This window comes from Medicago sativa, chromosome 5 (assembly GCF_051527215.1).
Source record: "Medicago sativa cultivar Bolivia chromosome 5, Bolivia_mono, whole genome shotgun sequence".
In the NCBI taxonomy this organism is placed as follows: domain Eukaryota; kingdom Viridiplantae; phylum Streptophyta; class Magnoliopsida; order Fabales; family Fabaceae; genus Medicago; species Medicago sativa.
In genome coordinates this window covers 41,607,866-41,628,679 of record NC_140753.1, presented here as the reverse complement: position 1 = coordinate 41,628,679, position 20,814 = coordinate 41,607,866, and positions in this window count along the sequence as shown.

Below are 20,814 nucleotides of genomic sequence, written 5' to 3'. Positions count from 1 at the left end.
AAGAAACTAGGGTTTGGATGGTTTGAGTGAAGATGATGTTGGAAGCTTGGGCTTGTACATGTTAGGGTTTAAACAAGAACAAGGAAGCAATATGAAGTTGGTTTGAGATGATTTTACCACTCCTCCTTAAAGAAGGAATTTCATGAGGCTAGGGTTTGTTATGCTATGGTTTTATTGTTGATTCAAGTGTGGTTTCTTCATGACTAAGCAAGGAGCAAGATGTCATGGAATACAAGAAAATGAGAAGAAAGCAAAAGAGACCAAGAGCTAGGGTTTTTGGCATGCTTGAGCTAGGAACTTGGTGATACTTCAAGAGTTGATTAGGTGAGTTCCTTAGATAGTTCCCACCCTTGGGATTATGTGTTTTAGCTTGCAAAGAAAACTATGTGAATTTTAGGGTTTAAAGTATGAGTTAGTTGCCCAATTTTTCTTGCCATGCTTGCTATACTTGTATGTACTTGTTCCATGACTGTTTTACAGGTTCTAATGATCCTAAGGGTCATATGACACTTGGAGATGATTGGTTTGAGGTTTTTAAGTCAAAAATATCAAATTTGAAGTTGCTGGACTGTCACAGCTCGCCACGGCGAGTAAACTGCTCGCAAGGCGAGCTAGAAGGTCGAACAGGGGGTCCTGCTCGCCTCCAACTCGCCATGGCGAGTAGGAGCTCGCCTCCCCAGCAATTCCACTCGCCTAGGCGAGCTACACAGTGGGGAAACCCATTGTTTTGTTCGCCTCAGGTCGTTTCGGCGTTTCGCGAGCGGTTTTCTTGTGCAGTCTTTTTAAGAAAATTAAAACCCCTCAAACCAAGATCCTAATTGTTAAACTTTGAAAGGAGATTTCTTTATAGATGAAACAAGTATTTGGCAAGTACGGTGAAGCATGGTAAATGAGAGTTTTATGTTTGAATCGGGTAGTAAGCTAATCCTTAAGAAAGGGGAAGATCATAGAGCCTCGATATAGTTATCGAGAACTAGATAGTTAGCAAGATATTAATTATGCTAGGTTGGGAGAGATTAGATATCTCTTCACAAGGAAGTTAAGCAAGAATCCTAAGTAAGGAATGACGCGAAGTGTAAACTCTTCGCATATGTTTAAGAAGATCATGCAAGTATGATAAGCTGTGGTTTGATAATTATATCTCTCCACTAAGATTAAGAATGTGCATGATCAAGTAAGTAAGTATAAATAGGTTTATCCTTTTTGATATGTATAAGAGTAAGATAAGTTTAAAATGAATTAAGTAGGTGGCATGTCTCTTGCAATCCATGAAGGTATGGATTCAAGGGGTTCTCATGATGAGAACGATTCAAGCCGTAAGGGACCCGCATGTCACTGAGTGTAGGTGTCGTGTCTTTTGTATTCCTTCCAAGGATGGATGCAAGAGGTTCTCCAAGAGGAATGGTTAAGCCGTAAGGGACCCGCACGTCACTGAGGGAGGTATGGGATTGTACTTGGGGCTACTCCACCCCGGGGCTCTCCGTAAAATGAATCAAGACAATGAATGTTTGTTCAACGCTAGCATAATGAATGTATGAACGATTATGATTATGTATGATATGATATGTTTATGATATGATGATGATGTTAGCTAAGAACAAGTCGTGCAATATAACAAGATAAGAATGTTATGCCGATGACGATCTTAGGGATCTCAAATCGTCCGGTTTAGGATCGTGTCATGGAAATGTTATGTTAAGTCTTGATGCGTAAATCGTATCTTGAGATTGCGGTTCCAGGATCCCTTAACCGCCATGACACATATGATAATAGTAAGCCTACAACAGGTAAGATGGTTTATGACGGTCCTAGGATGCACAACCGTCTAAGTATGCAATCCCCACACACGTATAATCAACCGGCAGGTTGTAAAAATAGACACGTGGTGACCGTAGGTTTCCCCCGTGGTTGCCTATAGCCTAGGATTAGGTGGAACTCACTGAGACATTATGTCTCATCCCAATCCTATTTTGTTTCAGATAAACAGGTCGGACGTCAAGTTAGTTGCCAGATGGATATCTCATCAAGTGCTCGTTCGTACACGCTGAGGAATGGATATGGATTTAAAGGATGCATTTGTTATTATGTTAGACAAAAAGGTTTTGTATCGTTTTATACGAACGTGTATTGATGTATAATATTCATTCGAAGTTTTTATGTTGTATTTTTAATGTATCCAATACTAAAAATAATGCACGTGCTAAACTTTCTAGATACGTTTAGTATGGGTGTTACATTTGGTATCAGAGCAGGTCGATTCAGACTGTGCCTTGGGTCATTAAGTTACAACAAAGGTAGTGGGACCATTGGGTTCCGGGTAAATGTTCTAGTTGTCGTTGTTAATTGAGCCTGATCAACTCAATTTAGCATTCGACGATTAGAATGGATGTCTGAGAGCTGAATAGGACCCTGGAGGAACGAAGTATGTGATGAAGATGCATCGGAAAGTAAGAACTCAGAAGGAGTATTAGTAAGAAGTTTGAATGTGCCAATAGGTGGCCGGTGAACTAAGTAGTAGAAATGTGAATTCTTCGGGAATGTAAGGTAATGTTAAGAAGGGACGTTCCGATGGCGTTGGGTAAGATGTTGTGGATACATCGTATACCCGTAAGTAAAGAGTTTGGAAATGTCTAAGTATGATCTGGAGTTTCAGTAAGATTCGTTGTCGGAACAGAATTATTGTATAGGAAGGATTTGTGTTCCAGAACGTCAGCGCAAGGCTACAAGTTAGAAAGAAGTTGATGTAGGCTGGCGGAATTAGTAGGCTCTCAGAGATAGCGTTATGTGAATGAGGTTATGGACTTGTAAGCTCAGGGTGGACAAGGTTCTAGAGTTTTGAAAGTGCGTTAAGTCGCAATGTAGCGAGGCAAGTTACTCGTAGTAGGAGAGGTTAAGGATTTAAGCGAAAGTTTATGTCATCAGGACTAAGGCATTGATTTCCGACGAGCCGAGAACTGTATTGAAATAGGTTGATGGTTGCGGTGCATATATTGTAGAATATTTTATGTTGATAGGAATGAATGATATGCATTGGACTACTTGAGAAATAAGAATTTTCATGTAAAGTATATTTATAAGGAAATTTAACTGAAGAAACTCGCCAATAGCGAACCTGAGGCGAAATTCCCAGTTTTCTGAAAACCTTTAGTTCGTCTCGAGGATTTGCAGTAATTATTGGAGAGTTATCTTCACAATCTTTAAAGTAATGAAAACCTTTTATGACATCAAGTAATGAATGCATATCACATTCTAAGATTTTCAGAGGAAAAGGCATGAGCAACTATTAACGAAAATTGATACGGTTAAAGTGGCTTTAGAGTTATTGTGTCAAGGGTCGAGAAGGAGTTCAGACTAAGAGTTTAGAGGTTCCAGTATTCAGAATGCACAACATGAATGTAAAGACATGAAGAAAAGAAGTTAAAGAGATGAAGAGTTATATGAAGTCATAAGGTTCTTGGTTTTGTGGAGTTATGAGTATTCCTCAAACCTACGTTTTGCTTAATTAATTTGCAAGGGCTCGTTAGGATGTTGAATTATAAGTTTACAAGATTTTAGAAAGAATTATGCATATGGGTGATTGGAGTTGATGCTTTTGGAAATTCAAAGAAATTTTGTAGGTACCGGTTGTTATGACTCGGGTAGAGTAGACTAAATTCACCGGAACTAAGATTTGAAAGCACGGTTGTGTTGTCAACTTGTTCTGTGAATTTAGAGTAACGACTGGGGCCTAGATTCAGTATAGTTTTATATACAAACAATGGGGAAATCATCAACGTCAATGGCCCGTATGCTAGTTTATGAAATTTTCTTTAAAAGAAAAACTAACGAGCAAGCAACGGTAAGATTGAGCAAAACGTAGCATGAAAGAATGTCAAGTTGTAATGTTAGATTCATAAGGAAGGTACGTAAGAGTGCAAGATGAGTCTACCCTGGGAAGTTGGAAGGATGAATCATGGAAATAGTAAGTATGTAATATCAAAGATGTATACTATGAATTCAGATTACCCGAGAATAAGTTGAGTAAGGTATGTGTATGTCAAGAGAAAAGGTCATCTTGAGTTTGATCTTACAAGCCAAGGGTAGAGCAAGATAGCAGAGATAGTTGCAACATAGAAAGTTTGAGAAAAGTTCACGAGGATATTATTCAATGATAAAAGAAGGGTGAAGATCGCTCGTCTCAACGGATTAGAGAACTAGTCAAAGCCAACCGGTGGGAAACAGAGTAGCGCCGCGGAAATTAATTGGCAAAGTTGTAAAAGTGACCATGGAACATGAAACTTTGGTTGTAAGAATCTTCACGAAGTATGTTGGAAGAGTAATATAAGTTTTAATAAGAAGTACTATGAGACAAACAAGGAATTCTCGGTGTAGCAAGTAAGTATGGATGTTTATGTGGTCAGTGATGATTAAGGTAAAAGGATGAGAAGTGTATCTTTACTTAAGTACGACAAAGAAGATTAGAGTTGCCGCAGAGGAAGTAGTCGGGTTGCCAAATTGTCGTTGTTGAATATGTAGAAGAGCATAAGTTATAATGATGGAATAAGGTTCACGAGAATTACATGATGAAGTACATACCCTTCTATACCAAACTTGTTAAATGATAACGATACTTGCTAGAGTAATGACGAGATATGATTGTAATTTTTCTTAAAGTTAAGATTGGTATTAAGGAACTTGGAAACGACATTGTTTTAAAAATATAATATTAAATATTGATGAAACCAATGAGGCACGCCATAAGTGAGCAAGTTCACTTAAGACGTATGGATTTCAGGACCAACTTGATATAGACAAGTTAGGGGCGAGTTGTAAAACCTTTTTAATAAATTTAAAGACTCGTCCTGTGGGTCTGAGGTATCATTACAAATTTGGTTTCAAAATGAGATTTTCTTTATTCAAGTAGCTGTTCGTTCCAAGAACCTATGTACCAAAGTTTAGAAAATTTCTTGTAGTAAAGTACTAGATTGAGTATCGTTATTAACTAACAAGAGGCGATATTCGGAAGTATGCAAGTATAAAGAGGAGAAGGTTTTATAGAGGAGATGGCGTGTTCGTGCGATATCCATATCATACGGGAAGCACGGACATGTACTAATAGTGTTCAATGCAAGTACAAGTGGCCTTAGAAGAAGTTTAAGAGAATGCGATTCATAAAATTGGTTAATGGATTATCAGGTGAATCAGAGTAATTGATTTCACTTCCCCATGCCAAGTTAGACAAGTTACCCATGGATTCGGGTGCAAGGAGATTGTGAAAAAAGAAAAAAAAAATTCTGAAGAGCTTGAAGGAGATAAGAGGTGTGTGAAACCATCAAGATAAGTAAAATAAGTAAGAAGAATAAGTCGCAAATTGCGATAAGAAAGATTATGTATGCATGATAAGAGGTTTTTATGCAAGTAAGCACTGCAGGGCAAACCTGGATTCCGTTAGGACCCCAGTTAAAAGGCAAATCCTGAGTGTTTCAGTTAGCGATAAGTTACTTATTTGATGGCTACGCTAAGTAGTAAGGATGTGGATCCTAGACAACCAACCCACATGAAACAAGGTAAGAATCAATCATGATGTCCTAAGTTAGTTTTGTGATTTTGATAAAGGTACTAAAAATTGAAGAGAGTGTATTCGTTTTCGCGGATTAAGAAAGAAGAATGAGCTACGTATTTTGATGAAGAAAGCATGTTTCGAACTCTGTGAAGTAAGTTTAATCAGACCTTATGTAATTAAAGTTAGAGAAGGTAGGTCACAGTTGCGAGGATTGGTAGTGGTTTCTAAATTTCGAGGACGAAATTTTTTTAAGGGGGGTAGAATGTAATATCCCGCTGTTGGTATCGGTATATTACCCGTTAATCGTGCCAGAGGAAATAATTTATGGAAAGTGGATTATTAGCAAATATTTTATGACATGTCAGAATAACACGGGAAAAGTATCAGAGGCGTATATAACACGCTTAAGTCAAGGGTATTTTGGTAATTGCACGTCAAGGGAGTATTTAAATGATTTTGGGACAAAATATCTTCATAAACTTTTCCCTTTCTCTTTCCAATAGTTGAGCAAGTCTTCTTTCTCTCCTTTTCTTCTTCTTCCATCGCCCTTCCTCTCCTCTCCACCAAATCTTGCAAAATCTTCTTCCCTCCATGGTAAACTTCTAGACTTTGTTCCTTTATGATCTATTAAGCTTAAAGAAGTTTGGGTTTTGTTTGATTTCACTTTCTCTCCTCTCAAGAATGGATTCAAGAAACTAGGGTTTGGATGGTTTGAGTGAAGATGATGTTGGAAGCTTGGGCTTGTACATGTTAGGGTTTAAACAAGAACAAGGAAGCAATATGAAGTTGGTTTGAGATGATTTTACCACTCCTCCTTAAAGAAGGAATTTCATGAGGCTAGGGTTTGTTATGCTATGGTTTTATTGTTGATTCAAGTGTGGTTTCTTCATGACTAAGCAAGGAGCAAGATGTCATGGAATACAAGAAAATGAGAAGAAAGCAAAAGAGACCAAGAGCTAGGGTTTTTGGCATGCTTGAGCTAGGAACTTGGTGATACTTCAAGAGTTGATTAGGTGAGTTCCTTAGATAGTTCCCACCCTTGGGATTATGTGTTTAAGCTTGCAAAGAAAACTATGTGAATTTTAGGGTTTAAAGTATGAGTTAGTTGCCCAATTTTTCTTGCCATGCTTGCTATACTTGTATGTACTTGTTCCATGACTGTTTTACAGGTTCTAATGATCCTATGGGTCATATGACACTTGGAGATGATTGGTTTGAGGTTTTTAAGTCAAAAATATCAAATTTGAAGTTGCTGGACTGTCACAGCTCGCCACGGCGAGTAAACTACTCGCAAGGCGAGCTAGAAGGTCGAACAGGGGGTCCTGCTCGCCTCCAACTCGCCATGGCGAGTAGGAGCTCGCCTCCCCAGCAATTCCACTCGCCTAGGCGAGCTACACAGTGGGGAAACCCATTGTTTTGTTCGCCTCAGGTCGTTTCGGCGTTTCGCGAGCGGTTTTCTTATGCAGTCTTTTTAAGAAAATTAAAACCCCTCAAACCAAGATCCTAATTGTTAAACTTTGAAAGGAGATTTCTTTATAGATGAAACAAGTATTTGGCAAGTACGGTGAAGCATGGTAAATGAGAGTTTTATGTTTGAATCGGGTAGTAAGCTAATCCTTAAGAAAGGGGAAGATCATAGAGCCTCGATATAGTTATCGAGAACTAGATAGTTAGCAAGAAATTAATTATGCTAGGTTGGGAGAGATTAGATATCTCTTCACAAGGAAGTTAAGCAAGAATCCTAAGTAAGGAATGACGCGAAGTGTAAACTCTTCGCATATGTTTAAGAAGATCATGCAAGTATGATAAGCTGTGGTTTGATAATTATATCTCTCCACTAAGATTAAGAATGTGCATGATCAAGTAAGTAAGTATAAATAGGTTTATCCTTTTTGATATGTATAAGAGTAAGATAAGTTTAAAATGAATTAAGTAGGTGGCATGTCTCTTGCAATCCATGAAGGTATGGATTCAAGGGGTTCTCATGATGAGAACGATTCAAGCCGTAAGGGACCCGCATGTCACTGAGTGTAGGTGTCGTGTCTTTTGTATTCCTTCCAAGGATGGATGCAAGAGGTTCTCCAAGAGGAATGGTTAAGCCGTAAGGGACCCGCACGTCACTGAGGGAGGTATGGGATTGTACTTGGGGCTACTCCACCCCGGGGCTCTCCGTAAAATGAATCAAGACAATGAATGTTTGTTCAACGCTAGCATAATGAATGTATGAACGATTATGATTATGTATGATATGATATGTTTATGATATGATGATGATGTTAGCTAAGAACAAGTCGTGCAATAGAACAAGATAAGAATGTTATGCCGATGACGATCTTAGGGATCTCAAATCGTCCGGTTTAGGATCGTGTCATGGAAATGTTATGTTAAGTCTTGATGCGTAAATCGTATCTTGAGATTGCGGTTCCAGGATCCCTTAACCGCCATGACACATATGATAATAGTAAGCCTACAACAGGTAAGATGGTTTATGACGGTCCTAGGATGCACAACCGTCTAAGTATGCAATCCCCACACACGTATAATCAACCGGCAGGTTGTAAAAATAGACACGTGGTGACCGTAGGTTTCCCCCGTGGTTGCCTATAGCCTAGGATTAGGTGGAACTCACTGAGACATTATGTCTCATCCCAATCCTATTTTGTTTCAGATAAACAGGTCGGACGTCAAGTTAGTTGCCAGATGGATATCTCATCAAGTGCTCGTTCGTACACGCTGAGGAATGGATATGGATTTAAAGGATGCATTTGTTATTATGTTAGACAAAAAGGTTTTGTATCGTTTTATACGAACGTGTATTGATGTATAATATTCATTCGAAGTTTTTATGTTGTACTTTTAATGTATCCAATACTAAAAATAATGCACGTGCTAAACTTTCTAGATAAGTTTAGTATGGGTGTTACAGTTTATATATATATATATAGTTCTTTAGAATCCTTCTCCAACTTCTTATTTTTTTTCTTCTTCTTCTTCTTCTTCTTCTTCTTAAAGTTTCATCTCAACTAAGAATGTCTACATGAACAATCAAAACGATTAATTTGTTAATTAAAACACCTATAACGAAAAACAATAGGAAAAGAACAGAGTGAGAGAACCATTCCAACTCCAACCCCAAAACTGATGAGGCTTTGAATTAGTTATTTCCAAAAACTTTTTTCGTAACTAATCAAAAGCTTCGTCAGCTTTGGCGTTGGAGCAGGAATATTTCTCTTCACTCTATTTTTTCCTCCTGTTTTTCATCATAGGAGTTTAAATTTACAAATTAAATGTTTTTATTTTTCTTGCACACATACTAGCTTATGAAGAAGAAGAAGGTAAGGCTGGATTTAGAGAACCATATATGGACAAAAAAAAAAGGAGATGAAGGGAAGAATGACTCGTCAACACAAGTCAAAGAAGGAGAGAGAAGAATAAGATTCGAAGTTTCAGAATACCTTTCTGTGTGTAGAATGCAATATATGTGAGCTCTCTATTTATAGAAAAAATTCACAACTAATATATGAGAAACTTTGGGAACAAGTAACTCAAATATTTGATCTAGTACACAAATATCTCAAATTCAATCCCAAATATATCATATTGAGTACAAAAAATATATTTTGAGTACAAAAATATACTATTGAGTGCCAAAATATATCAGGATGTGTTCTCAAATTAAAATTTCCAAATAATAAAATATATATCAATATATATTTTTCGAATAATTTTTTCATATAAGTTTTTGTAAAAATAGTTTATCGAGTCAAATGTTAGTTCTATCAGATCAGTTGGCACAATCATGCTTTTAGGTGGAATTTATCTCCAAGAAATTATATACAATTGTAGATTTTTTTTTTTTTTACGTTTATACAATTGTAGAACTTGATATATACACAAAAGTGAAAAGGAGATACCAACATTTAGTTATATTTGGTATTTGAGATATTTTTGTACTAGATATAATATGTGAATTACTTGTTCCCAAAGTTTATATATATATATATATATAGTTCTTTAGAATCCTTCTCCAACTTCGTATTTTTCTTTTTCTTCTTCTTCTTCTTCTTAAAGTTTCATCTCAACTAAGAATGTCTACATGAACAATCAAAACGATTAATTTGTTAAATAAAACACCTATAATGAAAAACAATAGGAAAAGAACAGAGTGAGAGAACCATTCCAACTCCAACCCCAAAACTGATGAGGCTTTGAATTAGTTATTTCCAAAAACTTTTTTCGTAACTAATCTAAAGCTTCGTCAGCTTTGGCGTTGGAGCAGGAATATTTCTCTTCACTCTATTTTTTCCTCCTGTTTTTCATCATAGGAGTTAAAATTTACAAATTAAATGTTTTTATTTTTCTTGCACACATACTAGCTTATGAAGAAGAAGAAGGTAAGGCTGGATTTAGAGAACCATATATGGACAAAAAAAAAGGAGATGAAGGGAAGAATGACTCGTCAACACAAGTCAAAGAAGGAGAGAGAAGAATAAGATTCGAAGTTTCAGAATACATTTATGTGTGTAGAATGCAATATATGTGAGCTCTCTATTTATAGAAAAAATTCACAACTAATATATGAGAAACTTTGGAAACAAGTAACTCACATATTTGATCTAGTACAAAAATATCTCAAATTCAGTCCCAAATATATCATATTGAGTACAAAAAATATATTTTGAGTGCAAAAATATACTATTGAGTGCCAAAATATATCTGGATGTGTTCCAAAATATTGTAACAAAATTTGGCGACTATGAAAAAACTTTCTAATAATGATTAAATTAATTATTTCATTTAAAATTTCCAAATAATAAAATATATATCAATATATATTTTTCGAATAATTTTTTCCTATAAGTTTTTGTAAAAATAGTTTATCGAGTCAAATGTTAGTTCTATCAGTTGGCACAATCATGCTTTTAGGTGGAATTTATCTCCAAGAAATTATATACAATTATAGATTTTTTTTTTTTTTTTACGTTTATACAATTTTAGAACTTGATATATACACAAAAGTCAAAAGGAGATACCAACATTTAGTTATATTTGGTATTTGAGATATTTTTGTACTAGATATAATATGTGAATTACTTGTTCCCAAAGTTTATATATATATAGTTCTTTAGAATCCTTCTCCAACTTCGTATTTTTCATTTTCTTCTTCTTCTTCTTCTTCTTCTTAAAGTTTCATCTCAACTAAGAATGTCGACATGAACAATCAAAATGATTAATTTGTTAAATAAAACACCTATAATGAAAAACAATAGGAAAAGAACAGAGTGAGAGAACCATTCCAACTCCAACCCAAAAACTGATGAAGCTTTGAATTAGTTATTTCCAAAAACTTTTTTCGTAACTAATCTAAAGCTTCGTCAGCTTTGGCGTTGGAGCAGGAATATTTATCTTCACTCTATATTTTCCTCCTGTTTTTCATCATAGTAGTTTAAATTTACAAATTAAATGTTTTTATTTTTCTTGCACACATACTAGCTTATGAAGAAGAAGATGGTAAGGCTGGATTTAGAGAACCATATATGGACAAAAAAAAAGGAGATGAAGGGAAGAATGACTCATCAACACAAGTCAAAGAAGGAGAGAGAAGAATAAGATTCGAAGTTTCAGAATACCTTTCTGTTTGTAATGCAATATATGTGAGCTCTCTATTTATAGAAAAAATTCACAACTAATATATGAGAAACTTTGGGAACAAGTAACTCACATATTTGATCTAGTACAAAAATATCTCAAATTCAGTCCCAAATATATCATATTGAGTACAAAAAATATATTTTGAGTGCAAAAATATACTATTGAGTGCCAAAATATATCTGGATGTGTTCCAAAATATTGTAACAAAATTTGGCGACTATGAAAAAACTTTCTAATAATGATTAAATTAATTATTTCATTTAAAATTTCCAAATAATAAAATATATATCAATATATATTTTTCGAATAATTTTTTCCTATAAGTTTTTGTAAAAATAGTTTATCGAGTCAAATGTTAGTTCTATCAGTTGGCACAATCATGCTTTTAGGTGGAATTTATCTCCAAGAAATTATATACAATTATAGATTTTTTTTTTTTTTTTACGTTTATACAATTGTAGAACTTGATATATACACAAAAGTCAAAAGGAGATACCAACATTTAGTTATATTTGGTATTTGAGATATTTTTGTACTAGATATAATATGTGAATTACTTGTTCCCAAAGTTTATATATATATATAGTTCTTTAGAATCCTTCTCCAACTTCGTATTTTTCATTTTCTTCTTCTTCTTCTTCTTCTTAAAGTTTCATCTCAACTAAGAATGTCTACATGAACAATCAAAATGATTAATTTGTTAAATAAAACACCTATAATGAAAAACAATAGGAAAAGAACAGAGTGAGAGAACCATTCCAACTCCAACCCCAAAACTGATGAAGCTTTGAATTAGTTATTTCCAAAAACTTTTTTCGTAACTAATCTAAAGCTTCGTCAGCTTTGGCGTTGGAGCAGGAATATTTATCTTCACTCTATATTTTCCTCCTGTTTTTCATCATAGTAGTTTAAATTTACAAATTAAATGTTTTTATTTTTCTTGCACACATACTAGCTTATGAAGAAGAAGAAGGTAAGGCTGGATTTAGAGAACCATATATGGACAAAAAAAAAGGAGATGAAGGGAAAAATGACTCGTCAACACAAGTCAAAGAAGGAGAGAGAAGAATAAGATTCGAAATTTCAAAATACTTTTCTGTGTGTAATGCAATATATGTGAGCTCTCTCTTTATAGAAAAAATTCACAACTAATATATGAGAAACTTTGGGAACAAGTAACTCACATATTTGATCTAGTACAAAAATATCTCAAATTCAGTCCCAAATATATCATATTGAGTACAAAAAATATATTTTGAGTGTAAAAATATATTATTGAGTGCCAAAATATATCAGGATGTGTTCCAAAATATTGTAACAAAATTTGGCGACTATGAAAAAACTTTCTAATAATGATTAAATTAATTATTTCATTTAAAATTTCCAAATAATAAAATATATATCAATATATATTTTTCGAATAATTTTTCATATAAGTTTTTGTAAAAACAGTTTATCGAGTCACTTGTTAGTTCTATCAGTTGGCACAATCATGCTTTTAGGTGGAATTTATCTCCAAGAAATTATATACAATTGTAGATTTTTTTTTTTTTTTACGTTTATACAATTGTAGATACCAACATTTAGTTATATTTGGGATTTGAGATATTTTTGTACTAGATATAATATGTGAATTACATGTTCCCAAACTTTATATATATATATATATATATATATATATATATATATATATATATATAGTTCTTTAGAATCCTTCTCCAACTTCTTATTTTTCTTCTTCTTCTTCTTCTTCTTCTTCTTCTTCTTAAAGTTTCATCTCAACTAAGAATGTCTACATGAACAATCAAAACGATTAATTTGTTAATTAAAACACCTATAATGAAAAACAATTGGAAAAGAACAGAGTGAGAGAACCATTCCAACTCCAACCCCAAAACTGATGAGGCTTTGAATTAGTTATTTCCAAAAACTTTTTTCGTAACTAATCAAAAGCTTCGTCAGCTTTGGCGTTGGAGCAGGAATATTTCTCTTCACTCTATTTTTTCCTCCTGTTTTTCATCATAGGAGTTTAAATTTACAAATTAAATGTTTTTATTTTTCTTGCACACATACTAGCTGTAATATCCCACCTGACAGTTTTGGTATATTACCCGTTGACCGTGTCAGATGAATTTAATTCATGGAAAGTAAGTTAATGGAAAATATTTTATGAGATGTTACCTTTTTACGGAAAAGTATCAGTCGTTTTTAACACGTTCAAGGCAAGGGCATAATGGTAATTTCGCATGGAAAGGATATTTATTTGAAGTTGGCCCCCAAAATATCTCATTTTCATTATCCTTTCTCTCTCCATTCTTTGGAAAAGACTTTCGCTCTCCCTTCTCTCCTCAATCACGCCTCTTCCTCCCTTCTTCTCCACCAAACCTTCCTAAATCTTCATCTTCTCTTGGTGAGTTATTAAACTATGTTCCCTTTTGATCTTTTGTTTGATTTCCTCTACTTCTCCTCTCAAGAAGTGAATCAAAAATCTAGGGTTTTGGATTGCAACAAGAAGCTAAGGTTTATGTTGTTGTTTTGGAACTCTTGTGGGTATTATTACATGGGATGGAAGGTTAATCAAGAAACAACTTGAGTTGAGCATATTTTTTTGGAGTCAAGAGCTAGGGTTTGGTTCATGGTAACATGGAAGAGGATTCAAGATGGGTTTTCTTCATGATCAAGAATTATGGTGTTTGAATTGCAAGAAAAGATAACAAGATGGTGTGGTTTGAGTATAGGAAGCAAGTGATCACAAGTTGGGGTTTTATCATGATTGAGCTTGGAGCTTGGAGCTTTTGCAAGAGCTTGATTAGGTGAGTTCCATAGATAGATATCCTACCCTTTGGGATTATGATTATGCTATGTATGTATATTATGAATAATAAGAAATTCTAGGGTTTAAGTGTTAGTCTAGTTGCCCCTTTTTATGCCATGCATGCTATACATATTAATACTTGCCATATGCATGTTTTACAAGTTTCATATGATCAATTATGTTCCAAAATACTTAGAGACACTTGGTTTGAGGTTTTTGGGTCAACAATACCATTTTTAAGTGTTCTGGACTGTCCTAACTCGCCACGGCGAGCTAGAACTCCGAAAGGGGGGTCTTGCTCGCCCCCAACTCGCCACGGCGAGCTACCACTCGCCTTTCCAGCAAATCTACTCGCCTAGGCGAGTAAGACAGTGAGAAACCTCACTGTTTTGCTTGCTTCAAGCAGGCATGGGGATTCGCGACGCGGTTTTCTCCGTGGTGTCTTTTTACGAAAGTAAACCCCTCAAACCAAGGTCCTAAATGATGATTAATGAAAGCAAGATTTTTATGAAATGAAGCAAGTATTAAGCATGTTAGTAAGGCATGGCATATGAGAGAAACATGTTATGAATTGGGTAGCAAGTTATCCATAAGCAAGGGAAAAACTAGAGCCTCGACATAGTCGTCGAGAACTAGTTAGTTAGCATGAATTCTTAGAATGATAAGACGCGAAGTATAAACTCTTTGCACATGTTTAAGAATAAGAGAGCATGTATGTTAAGCCATGGATTGATTAGTTAATCTCTCCACCATGAACAAGTACTAGTATGAACAAGTATAAGATTACCGCTAATCGGATCGACTCAAGGGTCCGAGGTATTAAGCAAGCAAGTATAAATATGTGTATGTATACGTACGACAAGACTATGACTTAATAAGTAGGTGGCATGTCTCTTGCTATCCATATCAGGCGGATACAGGAGGTTCTCGATCTAAGGGGAACGATTCAAGCCGTAAGGGACCCGCATGTCACTGAAATTAACAAGACGTAGGTGCTCGTGTCTCTTGTTATCCACACCAGGGGGATACAGGAGGTTCTCGACCTAAGGGGAACGATTTAAGCCGCAAGGGACCCGCACGACACCGAGGGAGTCCGATGTACGTACATCGGTCATGTATGGGATTGATCTCGGGGTTACTCCACCCGGGACTTTCCGTAAAATGAATCAAGATAATAACTGTTTGTTCAACGCTAACCTAATGAATGAACTTAGATACGTTTATGTACGATATGACTATGTTATGTTTATGCAAGAATGATTGCATGTATGATCAAGTTAAGAGCATTAGATGCTAAGACAAGTGCAAGTTATACATAGAACAAGTAAAGAACATGATACCGATGACGATCTTAGGTTTCCCCTAATCGTCCGGTTTAGCATCGTGCCATGATTATGATATGTTTAGGCCTCGATACATATAGTGTATTCTTGGAAATGCGGTTTTAGTTTCCCCCTTGACCGCCATGACACGTATAGGAAGTGAAGCCTATAACAAGTTATGATAAGATTATGACGGCTCTAGTATGCACTACCGTCTAATTATGCAAGTCCCCACACACGTATAATCAACCGTCAGGTTGTATGGTAGACATGAGGTGACCGTAGGATTCCCCTTGAGGTTGCCTATAGCCTAGGATTTAGGGGAACTCACTGAGACATTATGTCTCATCCCAATCCTTATTTGTTTCAGATAAGCAGGACGTTATGCAAGCTTGAAGTCGGATGAATGTTTCAGCAAGTGTGCGTTCATGTCGCTGCAGGATGCTTTGGATATTGAAGGATGAAATTATATATGTATAGTTGTGATGTTTATGTGATTTATGTACGAACGCAATTTGTTGTATAAATATTCATTCGTGTGTAATTTATGTTGTAAATTTTTAATGTATCCAGTACTAATATTAACATACGTGCTAGACTTTCTAGATACGTCTGGTATGGGTGTTACAATTGGTATCAGAGCAGGTCGATTCAGACCGTGCCTTGGGTCATTAAATTACAACAAAGGTAGTGGAACCATTGAGTTCCGGGTAAATGTTCTAGTTGTTGTTGTTAGTTGAGCCTGATCAACTCAATTTAGCATTCAACGATTAGAATGGATGCCTGAGAGCTGAATAGGACCCAGGAGGAAAGAAGTATGTGATGAAGAAGTTCGATCGTGCCAGAAGGTGGCCGGTGAACAAAGCAAGTAGAAGTGTGAATCCTCCGGGAATATGAGATATGTTAAGAAGAAACGTTCTGAGTCGGGTAAGATGTTAGTGATAATTTATGTACCCGAAAGTGAAGAAGTTGGATATATGTATCTAACCATGACCGAAAGTTTCGGTAAGAGTTGTCGTTGGAACGGGTATATGATATTCTGGAATGTCAGTACAAGGTTACAAGATAGTTAAAAGTCGACATATGTTGACAGAGTCAGCAGGCTCTCAGGAATGGTATTATATGAATGAAGTTAAGGACATGTATGTTTGAAAAGTTGCGTAAGCGACAGCTTAATGAGGTAAGCTATTTGTTGTGGAGGAAGTTAAGGATTCAAGAGAAAGATTTATGTTATCAGGATTAAGGCATTGATTTCCGACGTGCCAAGAATTGTATCGGAAAAAAAAAATTTGATGTTGCCATGCAGATGTAATAGAATATTTCATGATGATAGGAATGAATGATGTGCATTGTATACTTGAGAATAAAAACTTTATGTAAAGAATGTTTTTTTTGAAAAATAGAGTTGGAGATGCTCACCAATAGCAAGCATGGGATGAAACTTTCCGTTTTTATGAAATCTTCCATTTCATTCCTATGGTTTGCAATGACTATTGGGGAGATGTCTTCACCATAATCTTTTATGTGACGAAAAATCTTTTATGACATCAAGTAACGAATGCATATCATATCATAAGATTTTCAAGGAAAAGGCATGGGAAACCATCAATGAAATCGATACGGTTTAAGGTAGCTTTGGATTGTAACACCCATACTAGACGTATCTAGAAAGTCTAGCATGTGCATTAGTTTAGTACTGGATACATTAAAACTTTACAACAACAAAAACTTCGAATGAAAGACAAATACAACAAATGTGTTCGTACATTAAGTTTACAACTCAACTTTTCTAAAATGGTAAAAGTACATCCTTGAATATCCTCATCATCGTGCATCGGGTACGAACAAACACTTGTCGCAACGTCCATCCAGCTACTAGGTTGCTATCCATCCTGATATCTGAAACAAATAAGGATTGGAATGAGACATAATGTCTCAGTGAGTTCCACCTAACCCTAGGATATAGGCAACCACGGGGGAAACCTACGGTCACCACGTGTCTACAATACAACCTGCCGGTTGATTATTCGTGTGTGGGGACTTGCTTTCTTAGACGGCGGTGCTTGCTAGGGCCGTCTTAATATTCTTAACTTGTTATAGGCTTCTCTGCTATACGTGTCATGGCGGTGAAGGGGGAACTAAAACCGCATTACCAAGAGTACACTCTAAGCATCAAGGCTCTCTTATATCTCTATCATGACACGATTCTAAACCGGACGATTAGGGGTAACCTAAGATCGTCGTCGGCATATCTTTCTTTACTTGCTTCTACTTGCTTAATATGTTGTATCTACAACATATCATCTCTTATTACCTAAGTGATTCTTGCTATTTTACTACTTCTTGACGAACTACGCCAAGTCTCTACTTGTTCTTGACGATCTACGTCAAGGCTCTATGACATAACATAAACATGTATAATAGATATGCATAGTTAGCTTCATTGATTATGTTAGCGTGTAACAAACAACTTATCTGAGTTCATTTTACGGATTAGTCCCGAGTGGAGTAACCCCGGAAGATAATCCTCTTATACCGGTGATATGCTTAGCAAGAGCGCACCGGACTCCCTTAGTGAACGTGCGGGTCCCTTACGACTTACCCCATTCCCCTTGGAGAACCTTTTGTACCCAACCTTGGAAGGTATACAAAAGACACGACACCTTAACTTAGTGAAATGCGGCTCCCTTGCGGCTTAACCATTCCCCTTGGGGAACCCCTTGAATCCAATTTGGATGACAAGAGACATGACACTCTTTCTTACTTAAAAGTCTTAGACTTATGCATGTATGAAGATTAAATCTATGCATACTATCTCTTATACCTCGGATCCTTAAACGATCCCACTAGAGGTAAACTTACATGCTTGCTTTACTTAACATGTGAATGGATATATAATCGATTCACGTCTCGCCATACTCGTATGGCACATGCTTATATGCGAAGATAATACTCACATTACCTTGCGTCTTATCAAGCATATTACTAATGCATAGCATTCTATTCTTTCTAACTATTTTAGTTCTCGATAACTATACCGAGGCTCTAGTTCTTCCCTTTCCTTAAAGTTTATCTTGCTACCCGCTCGTAAAGTCATTACTTCGCTCATATGCCATGCTACACTACACAAAGAAAATACTTGCTTTATCTTCAAGAAAACCTTTTTACAACCTATGCCTTGGAATCATGATTGAGGGATTATAGTTTAAAAAAGATTGCTTGAAAAGAACCGCTCGCGAAACGCCAGAACCACCCGGAAGCGAACAAACAATGAGTTGTCCCACTGTTTGCTCGCCATGGCGAGTGATTCTGTGTGGGAGGCGAGCACCTGCTTGCAGTTGCAAGTAGGAGGCGAGTGGACACCCCCATTCGGCCTTCAAGCTCGCCTCGCAAGCTCTTTGCTCGCCGTGGCGAGCTATGACAGTCCAGAACTGTCAAAATTGGTATTTTTCACTCAAAATTCTCAATTCCAAGCATTCCAAGGCATATCATGGCACTAGAGATCATATACAACTTATAAAACAGTCATTGAGCAAGTATTCACATGTGCAATGTTGCATGACATGAAAGGGTAACTTTTCTATGTGTAAACCCTAGAAAATATATAGTTATCTTACAAGAGAAAAACACATAAACCAAGGGAGGTAATCTATCTAAGGAACTCACCTAATCAAGTCTCTCATGGAAGCTCCAAGTTCCATGCTCAAACAAACAAAACCCTAGCTTTCAATCCACTTGCTTTCTTATCATTTTCTTGTATTCCAAGACATCTTACTCCTTGCTTAATCATGAAGAGACCACACTTGAATCAACAATGAAACCATAGCATAAACAAACCCTAGCCTCATGAAATTCTTTCTTTAAGGAGGAGTGGTAGAATCATCTCAAACCAAACTTCATATTACTTCCTTGTTCTTGTTTAACCCATATCATGTACAAACTCAAGCTTCCATCATAATCTTCACTCAACACCCAAAAACCCTAACTTTGAATCCATCTCTTGTGAGGAAGAAAAGAGAAATCAAACAAAACCCAAACTTCTTTAAGCTTAATAGATCATGGGGATTCAAGTTCAAAAAGCTTTCCATGAAAGGGAGAAGCTTTGGAAAGATGTGTAGAAGGAAAGAGAGAAGGATGGCGTGAGAAGGAAGAGAGAAGGGAGAGAGAATTGCTTTCCACACTTAGAGAGAGAAAAGGATAAGAATTGTGAGATATTTTGGTGCCTTTCCAAATAAATATCTCCTTTGTTGCGCAATTACCAAATTGCCCTTGCCTTAAGCGTGTTAAATACGACACCGATACTTTTCCCGTGTTATGCTGACATGTCATAAAATATTGACTATTAACCACATTCCATGAATTATTTCCTCTGGCACGTTTGACGGGTATTATTCCGATCCGATACTAGCAGGCGGGATGTTACATTCTACCCCCCTTAAAAAATTTCGTCCTCGAAATTTAGAAACCTGCTACCAATCATCGCAATTAAAACCTGCCTTCTTTAACTTCAGCTACTTAAAGTCTGATTATACCCATTTCAAAAGTTCAAAGTATACTTTGCTCATCAAACATGTAACTCATTCTTCTTTCTAAATTCGCATAAAACGAATATGATCTCTTATCTGGCTTCACGTGACTCAGTTGTCTTGGGTCCACATCTTAACTACTTAACTTAACCATCAAATAAGTAACTTATCATGCATACATAATCTTTCTTACCGCATCTTACGATTTATTCTTCTTTCTTAAGCTATTTATTTTGATGGTTCCAAACATCTCTTCACAATCTTCTCACACTCGAAATCATGGTTAACTTGTTTATCTTGACATGAAGAAGCGTAATCCATTACATCGATTCTCTTGACAATCTAATAACCAAATCTATGGTTTGTTCACCTTAACACTTTCTACCAAGTCCCTTTGCACTTGAAAATAAATACTCTTAGCGAAAATCCGCGCATTCCATACGATTTTAAAATCACACGAACATTGCCATCTCCTCTTGAAACTTTATCCTCATAATACTTACATACTTCCAAATACCACTTCTTGTTAGTTAATAACGATACCCAGTCTAGTACTTTACTTCAAGAAATTTCTAAACCTTGGTACATAGGTTCTTGGAATGAACATTTAATTGAATAAAGAAAATCTCATTTTGAAACCAAGTTTGTAATGATACTTCAGAACCACAGGACGAGTCTCTAAATTTTATTAAAAAGGTTTAATATCTCGCCCCAAACTTGTCCATATCAAGTTGGTCCTGAAGTCTGTACGTCTTAAGTGAGCTTGCTCACTTACGGCGCACTCATCGGTTTCATCAACGTTTAATATCATACTTTTAAAACAGTTTCGTCCCCAAGTTCCTTAATACCAATCTTAACTTTATGAAAATTTCAAACATAGCTTGTCGCTATTCTAGAAAGTATCGTTATCATTCTACAAGTTTGGTATAGGAGGGTATGTACTTTTCGTGTATAATT